Raw genomic sequence first — 8,982 nt, 5'->3', positions numbered from 1 at the left:
TACAATGCTTGATAAGAAATGTACTCATTATCTTGCCCATGTAATTCTAACCCCTCTGTACAGTATTTTCACAATTAAAAAAAAGAATGTGCCTACTGAAAGAACTGTTTTTTAAATATATTTATTTATTGTGTGAAAGAACTGTTTGTTACCCCTCTGAAACCTTGTACTTGCCTTTTCATCCTAAAAGAAAGTGCACAGTAGCCTAGAACTCTTTTTAGTCCTCACATTCCATTGGTCATAGATACCTATTCTGATCTCCACTGGCAAAATCTCCTCTGTACTCAGCTCAGGACATCCCTAACATTCATGTATTACCATACCCCTAGTTCCCTCTCTTTAACCTTTCTCAAAAGATGTCCAAATCTCACAGCTGAAATCTCTTCCAATATGGAAGAATCTTAACTTTACAAACAATGTAAACTTTGACCTCAGTCTTGATTGAGTCAATTGATCTCCATGCTTCCCTGTTTCTGGATTTAGCAAGATTGTTTCTGGACTTCAGTGGGTTAATGCCATGGAAATGGTCTAGGCCCAGATGTCAAAGAGAGGACTTTGAGTGAAGGATCTGGAATCATACTCTTAAAGGGTCGAGTCCCTTCTTTTTTTCTCTCTTTCAGTTGATTGTGGGGCCTGAATTCTGGGCCTTGGCGCTGTCCCTCAGCTCTTCAGCTCAAGGCTAGTGCTCTACCACTTGAGCCACATTGCCACTTCCGGCTTTTTCTGCTTATGTGGTGCTGAGGAATCGAACTCAGGGACTCATGCATGTGAGATAAGCACTCTACCACTGAGCCATCTTCCCAGCCTTTGAGTCCCTTCTTTGGGAGCTCTACTTCTATGGTGCCCTTAAGCTGGGGTTGGTTGAAGTCATTCTATCCATTTATATTGAAGATGTAGATAAGAGCTTTAAGATAGAAGACACAAAGTGCGGTAAGATGTGGTCCCTGTCCCATGATAGCAAAAGTCTACCTGGTGAGGTAACAAGTAAAGTCCAGTAACAATCTAAGATAATAAGTAGTTGTTAGATTATTCTGGATTTAACATCTTTCTGAGTCTGAGAGTCTATTGAAATCTATGATCTTCTTGTTTATGATGATGGTCAGTTATGGCTACACCTGGAACATAGTAGGCAGTAAACATGTACTTATTTAAGGAAAGAATGAATGAACCTAGAAGCCAGCATCTCAGACACAGTGATCCTATTAAAATTCAACTAACATACATTAAGAAAATTACTTACCAGTTATGTAATATATACTATATTTTGATATACTCATGAATATTTATCTAACAACAGTTCTAAGCAAGTCTTTTATGAAAGAAACTTAAACCACAGTGAATGGCCAAAAGCACAAATCACACACATGGAGTGGAGGTGGAATTTGAACTCACCCTCCTTTGATCACATTGCTGTGGTTTTCCTTCCATTTCATATATGGCTTTCTGAAGTTGTCTCTTTTGTGTGGTCACCCTTCCCTCCCTCCCTCCACCCCTCCCTTCCTTTCTTTCTTTCTCCCTCCCTCCCTTTCCTCCCTTCCTTCCTTCCTCGCTCCCTCCCTCCCTCCCTCCTTCTTTCTCTTTCCTCCCTCCCTCCTTCCTTTTCTTGGACTGGTGGATTTCATGTTGATTTTTCTGGCCCATCCAGAAAGGTCAGTATCTCTCAGCTCAAGATTCTAAATAGACTTGTCAAGTCTAATGCCACTTGATGGGAAGGGCCAAACAAATATGAACAGAACCCAACTCTATTGCTTTCCTGACACCAAAATGCATTAATAAAGTTAATTAGCATTGACCTGGAAAAAAATCGCAACAATAACCTCCTGGCATTAGAATCAAGTGCAATGAAGCACAGGCAATAAAAACTCCATTACTGTTCCCTTCCTAGAGGCTGCTGCTGATCTGAAGGGGAGGAAAGAGGGGGAGGATCCTTTCTCCAAGCTTCTCCCTGCCTCTTCTAAGCCTCATGGAGAAATCCTGAGTCCCATCTGGCATGGCAAAATGCTGGCAAGGTGTGCAAATGAGCTGGGCTGAGCCCCAGGTAGAATTACCTGTGGTAGGTAGGACACACAAGTAGTGTTGGTGGGAGGCAGGCTGATGACATACATCAGCTTTATTATTGCTCTAAGTAGTATCTATAAGAATCTATACAAAATCTGGAGGCGGCAACAGGATGATGATTTGTTTTAGTAACTGATGTGATGGAAAATGAGGCCAAACCCATTTTTAAAGTAGCTTCCTTGTTTCCATGAGAAGCATTATTTAAAACAGTCCATGAACTTCTTGGTTTATCAAACAAGTAGATAACAAACAGAATGGGCTTTGAGCCCTGGGCATTGCATAAGTCCAGTAAGGTAGAGATTTAGGTTAAGCGACCAAATGTATGAGAGTCTCTTCCAAGAAACATGGCCAACTACAGGAAGAATAATTCTGGATGCCATTCTCTGGCAGATGAGTGATTGGTTTATATCTCCATTGGTTACAATTGTAACCAGTCCGTGGTAAAGGCTGTGAAAGTCATTTCTGGTCCCTACCTGAAAGGCCATGGGTGGTGTTAAGTCGTTGACATTTTCCCACTCTACTCACCCTCCATTTTCTGAGGAAGTTTTCCATTGTTTGCAAATGAGCACTTCGTGTCACTGTGAAGGTATGCCTTGTGGTGGGTCCCAGGGTAGTGGAATGTGTGTGAGCAACCCATTGGATTTCTGTCCCTTTTCGAGAAACCTGGTTATTCCAGGGAGCAATCTGTAAGCATATCAAGGTCTTCTAATTTTACTCTCCACCTGGATCTCTCCTCCCTCTGGATCCATCCCCAGGAACTGTGCTGGGAGAAGCAATGGGGACACTGCTAATTCAAACCCAATTCAGAGTCCCCTGTGTTATGTCAACCACAGGGGTGCCCTCATGCCTGTCTCACAGCTCTGCAAGGACTCTGTCCCAAGGACTCAGAAAAGCACAAGGGAGACTCTGTGCCCCTTGGGAAGAATGGAGGCATACCCTTTCAGAAGTTGCCTCCAGCTCCAGAGAAAAGTTTGAGGAGGTGGGTTGGGGGCGCTGAGAGTAGGAAAGGAGCATGCACACACAAAGAAAAGTGTGTCCATTTTTATGTGACACTTGAAAAAAAATACGTTCTTTGGTCCCGAAGTCACAGCAATGAGATGCTGGGAAATGAAAGGAAGGTAGAGTAGAAAGCAAAAGCCGAGGCCTGGATAAAAGGAGGGAAAGCAGTCTGACTGCCTGAGAACCCAACGAAGTCTCAAAATAGTTTAAATGGAGACAACTTTCTTGCTCACTAATCTTCAACTCCATCGCCCCGAGGTCTTGAAATATGAATGTATTTGGGGAACAATGGTTCAAAGCAGTATGAGAGAAAATGAGAGAGAGAGATCTGTAGGCTCATAAGAAGAGTGCTTCCTCACTGCCCCTGCCCTCCTTCCATTGACTGCGTCCATTAAAGTCCTCAAGTCTGACCTCCATGGTTTGCAAATGGCCACTTCATGGCTCCTTGTGTGACTTGTTTATCCTCTCTGTTGCCACAAATAAAGTCACCATTTAAGAAGACCTCAGATTATCTGTGAAATTCAAGCTCCTGTGCTGTCTACTCCCATCCTGCTTCCTGCCTTTATTCTGTTGGTATGTGACTTGCTATTCTTCAGACATTGCCATCTCCTGCTTCTTGTAAGAATTTAATTCAGTAACATACATTTGTTCTATGGTTACCAGAGAATTCCATACTTGGAAGTTATTTTCCTGCATGCTTATCTCTGCTACTGGGCCATAAGCTCTTGGACTCAAGAGATGCCAGTATTATGATAATATCAAATATTGACTAAGCAATTCTTGTATGACTTTGCATGTAGCTTCTCATTTAACCTTTAAAAGTAGGCACTATTATTAGTGTTATTTTGCCAAGAAGTAAGCCGAAGGAGAACCACATAAATACAAGGAACAGAACCTGCAAGGGAATCAGATAAAGTGACTTCAACACTATGCTCTTGACCACTAAGCCATTATTGGTTCACTGAAGCTGCCAGTGAGCATAGATAGACTCCAGTCCACTAGAGAGACTGGTCAGTGAGTTTAGATGGAAACAGAGGCATGTGAGTGAGTCAGGGGAGAGGAGGAGGAGCAAACCACTCTGGTAAGATGAGCCAGCCAGCAGGAGTGAACCAATAGGAAGAGTCTATGGTGCTGGTGTGTTTGCTCTGTCTCCCTTTTAACGTGCTGCTGGTTGACGTGGGAGCAGCAGCCTCCAGCGAGGTTGTCTCAAGGGTGCTGTGGAGTCCTCCTTCTCTCCCAGTGCCTCCCTCAGCTGCTCGATGGTGCCTGAAATTGTACCATTTCAGCCTAATTCCTTTAGCTCTGGCTTCTATTCCCCTGTTAAAATGCAAATACTCCTGGGAGAGGCAAGTTATTAAACTTTATTAGTCTTTTATATCTCATGGTGAATTTATTGATCAGACCCTTCTCCTTAGAAATGGCTGGGATAAGGGAGAAAGATGGAGGCACTTTAAATGTCCCAGGCTCTGGGGAATGAGGTCATTCAGAAGGCCAGGGGTGGAGGAAAGGGGCTTAGGGAGGATTAATGAGAGTTTGGAAGCCTAGAAAGCAAACATTCCCATGCGAACCAGAGTACAGCACAGAGCCATAGGTAGCCTGCGGTGTGTGGTTTAGAGTTACTGGCTGAGGCTGGGGTTGTAGGTGCCAGTACTGGGAAAACCAAGCTCCCTGGTCAAGATAGAGCTTGAATTCACTACAGGAACCTTCATGGCAAGAAAACATCACGACAGCATGGCGACCACTGTCAATAGGGTTCTCTCATGTACTCACAAACAACTCCTAGAAGGGCACATGTCCCTATATTCCCAGAACACACCCAAGTCCAATGAGCAGCTCTCTGCCACGTGTTGCTGCTTGTCTGTGGCTCTTCTCTGGCTCCTTTTTCTGGAGATGATCCCTCAGCTTCATTCTCTACCCTGTCATATGTGCTTTTCTGAAACTCTCCCTTGCTGTTACCCACTGCTGGGGTGCCAGTGAGAAATGGATTAAGGGCGAGATCCTTTTCTAAGAGCACATCAGGGTTTTGAGAACAATATTATTTTATGCGTTTTCAAAAACATTTTGTTCCGCCTTCAGATTTATGTGATGGCCTTTATTACTTCAATAAAATATTTAAAACAAAATAAGAGAGAGGCCTGAGGTTTCCAAGGTCCATTTCTCTGGAGTCAGCACAGAGAAATACGCTCTAAACTTTGTACACATGATAACACTCACGAGATTCCAAGTTGAAAGAATTAGTCAAGGCTGTAACTTGGGATTGTATCTTTATTTAACTATTACTGTTTATCAATTACTAGAGAAAAAAGATGTTGGAATTCCACCACAGGGTTTAAAATTTTTGTTGACCAGTGATTCATTACCGTCTTTGTGCCTTACTTTTGAAATTGAAACAGCACACAACAATGTTTTAAAATGGGAAAGCAGGAAATTGTTCTACTTAGCAATGGCAACGAGAAAGCAGGGCAAGCCAGGTTGGATGGATTGTTAGGAGCACTAGACTAAGCAACTGGACACATGGGGCTTTGAATCAGCTTTGAGCCAAACAAGGTACAAATAAGCTTCAGGGGGAAATGGCACCCCCTTCAGGACCAGGGGTTGGTTGATTGCATTTTCAGTCATGATATTTGTAATTATTTGTTTATTATATATGAAACACTATGATCATAAGAAAAGCAGACAGGCAAATTTAATGCCTTCTTCACACCCAAAAATGTAGTAGAGGAACTGATTGTAGTATGCCTTGAAAATGTTGCATAATTGTTAAAGCAAAGGATGACAGACAAAAATTGTCCAGATGTGAAGGTCAGTCAGAAGCTAACCCAGGTGGCAAAGGGTAGAAATCTTACCCTTCTCATTTTCTACAGGAGATGTTCCAGCTTTACAGTTCACCTGTTAGTTAAATTTACTTCCTTCCCAGTGGGATTTGCTTCTTTGCGGGGAAGGCAAACAACTCTGTCTCAAGGGTTGGTCTCAGAATGGTTGCTGAAAAAAATCCAAGTGTCCTCCATTGAAGTCCATTGTGAGATGTCTTTTCCTCACTCCCTTCCTGCTTCCTGAAAAGGTTTGAAACTGTATCCTTGCAGGCATCCCTCAGGCTTTCAGCCTGTGGCTCTGTGGTTCAGCTTGCTTGGAAGCTGAACCTTCAGATGTCTGACCCTCTTACCTCTAGGCTTTCAGTGACACCATCCCTGGGAAGCCATAGAAGTGTCTGTTTCCATCATCCCCACTGTCAGAAGGGAAACTAACTTATTGCAAATTTGCCTCCCCAGTACAAGTCCATCATCTCAGCTATTCATCACTGAAACCCTTTGAGGCAAGGGTCATTAACCCCACTTTTATTTGATGAAAAATGGTTACTGTGAAAGATTGAGTGGCTCCATCGAGTTCACATGGAAAAAGAGTAGATTGAGAGGTTTGCTCTGATCCATGAGTGTGACACCTATTATTGGGTCAATGATGTGTCTGATTTGTATCTCATTCGATATGAACATCAAACCCTCAGGTAAGAATGTGGGCTCTTTAAAAAAATGTGCAGCTAAACAGATGGGTTATGATTTTATCATTGTATATAGGTGTCTCCTTATCTCTGTGTCATTCTATCTGATTCCTACTCACTCGCTCTCCACCCCTGATATGTCTGTTAGGGAAAGAGCACCAATGATAAGGTAGAACCTGCCACCTCCTGGGCACTCAGTGCTTTGGGGGTAGGAATAAGCATAGGGAGAGATTTAGCTATTTAAGACTGCACCAACCTGCAATTCCCTTGAAATTGGTTGTTCTAGAAGCTCTTTCAGACTCTTGGCTGCCCTTTGGCTCTGCCTCAGGCTACCCACTTAAGAAACCACTTCATCATGCCTCCTTGTGATTATATTTGCCCCAGAACTGAGCTCAGAGCTCCTTTTAAATTAAAAGGTTTTTAAAAGACCTTAGCAGCAAAACACTGTGGAGTGGGAGGAAGGGGGAGAGAATGCAGGCATCATATTGTAGTCTGTTTGCACTCTTTAGCTTGGGCTGAGAATCAGAGCCAGTGATTGGGGTGTCGATCCACATGATCTTGCGGAGAAGGTCAAGACGATGCCATTATGAATGCATGCATGGCATGGGTCTAGGACTTCTCTGAGATGGATGCTGAGGACTTGAATCACTGCTCCAGGAATCACCTCATTCCCAAGGTGAATTGTGTCATGGCATCATGGACTTAGCATGCATTCTCTTGATGTGTCATCCTCCAAAAGATGAAAGAAGTTGATCGGGTAGCTGGGCTATCTGGTCTCAACTATGTCTGCCATTTTCACTGTCAGAGTCTGTTGACTGTAATCTTGCTGCTTATATGTACATGTGCTTGCATCCAATCCATGGCACCCAGCATCCTGGACAGAAATAAAACTGGACTGTTGGGAATATTTAGGAAATGCACCAGAATTGGTGAACGAAAGAGTCCATATGTGGCAGTGATGGCCCTCAGCATCCTCTTCATATAATAGATTGGAAAAATGCCAGAATGTAATTATCATCAGATTTCAGTGTGAACAAGGACTTACCTATGGGAAATAATGGAAAGAATGTTAACCTTTTTATCTCTGAACACTGAATGAGATAAATTTCCAGATGCTTTTCCTCTATTTTTATGTTATTGGACCAATATTCTAAATACATTATTAAGATGTAACCATTTAATACACAAAGAGTCTTATAGTCCGCAGTAACCAACCCCAGTACTGTCATAATATTACATTCTGCAAGTGCCATTCTGTTGTGTAAGACACTAATTTTTCCTAAGGTGTCCTTAAGATACAAAGTAAAAAACAAAACTTATACTCAAGTTCCTTTCAAATTCCTAAAAATGACAAATCTTTATGAAAGGAGTCCCTTTTTTGAATAACCTTTTTTATTGAGAAAAAACTGTCCACTTTTGTGTTGATAAGGGTTACATTCATATTTAGTAATGTTTACTTTTCCTCTGTACACATCTTGATCATTAGCCAGTATACCTCCACTTCTATCAAGTTCTGTGGTTGATTACAGGTGTTAAAAGTATTTAAAATGAGCATGAGCAGTTCTTAAGAAGATAAATGAGATGTGATTTAAAGAAGTATCAAGAAGATGTTCATATTTAACATAAAAAAGTTTAAAAAATCAGTGGGTGTAGTAGCCTCTAAGGTCTATGGTCAAGTATAGATGTCTTAAGCACAACTGTGACCAGTCATTCTGTGAAAAAGACAAATTTCATAAAATGAAAAGAATAAAATACAGTTGGAGAATAATAAAAAAAGAAGTTGATCGTTTTCCACCATTTTTAATAGTGCATAAGATCAAATAAGACAGAACGGTAGTCTTTAAAATTGGCTAGGAAATTTGAAGAGGGATACCAGATGGATTGTTGACCACTGTTATTCTTCCCCCTTGCCAATTCCTCAGTATGGACAGAATGGACCTCTTCAGCTCTCCATTGAAGTGAGTGTCAAAGAGATGCAGGTAGACAGGGTACTAGCAGCCTTTTGAAGTTTACTTGAGCAGCCAGGTCCATCTTTCTGTCACCTCCATGAAAACTCATACCTTTAGTAGTCCACTACTTGGACTGGGTATGAGGGTGTACCCTTTAATCCCAGATACTCGAGAAGCAGAGGTAAGAGAATCACAGTTTGAGGCCAACCTGGGAAAAAGCATAAGACACTATTTGTGGGGGGGGGGGAAGCTAAAAACAAAAGGACTGGGACTGTAGAATGCTCTAGATAACCTCTGAGTTCAATCTCCAATACTGCAACACAACCAACGTCCAGTAGTTGAAGGAGAAGTTTTTGGAACTGAGCCATCCCACCTCTTCACAGCACGTAAGAGCTGTTCTGGCGGAGAGAACACCGCAATGCTATTAATCCCATCATTTACACATTTGAATTTGAAGGTTTATTTGTGGGTCTATAAAGA

The 8,982-nt window shown here is 42.1% G+C and overlaps 1 pseudogene; it reads left to right on the top strand.

Moving 5' to 3' along the window:
• Nucleotides 1-7,292: 7,292 nt before the first annotated feature.
• Nucleotides 7,293-7,538, top strand: LOC105990989 (annotated as a pseudogene).
• The last annotated feature ends 1,444 nt before the right edge of the window (nt 7,539-8,982 follow it).

This window comes from Dipodomys ordii, unplaced genomic scaffold (assembly GCF_000151885.1).
Source record: "Dipodomys ordii isolate 6190 unplaced genomic scaffold, Dord_2.0 Scaffold4, whole genome shotgun sequence".
Classification (NCBI taxonomy): Eukaryota; Metazoa; Chordata; class Mammalia; order Rodentia; family Heteromyidae; genus Dipodomys; species Dipodomys ordii.
This window is presented reverse-complemented; position numbering and strand designations above follow the sequence as displayed.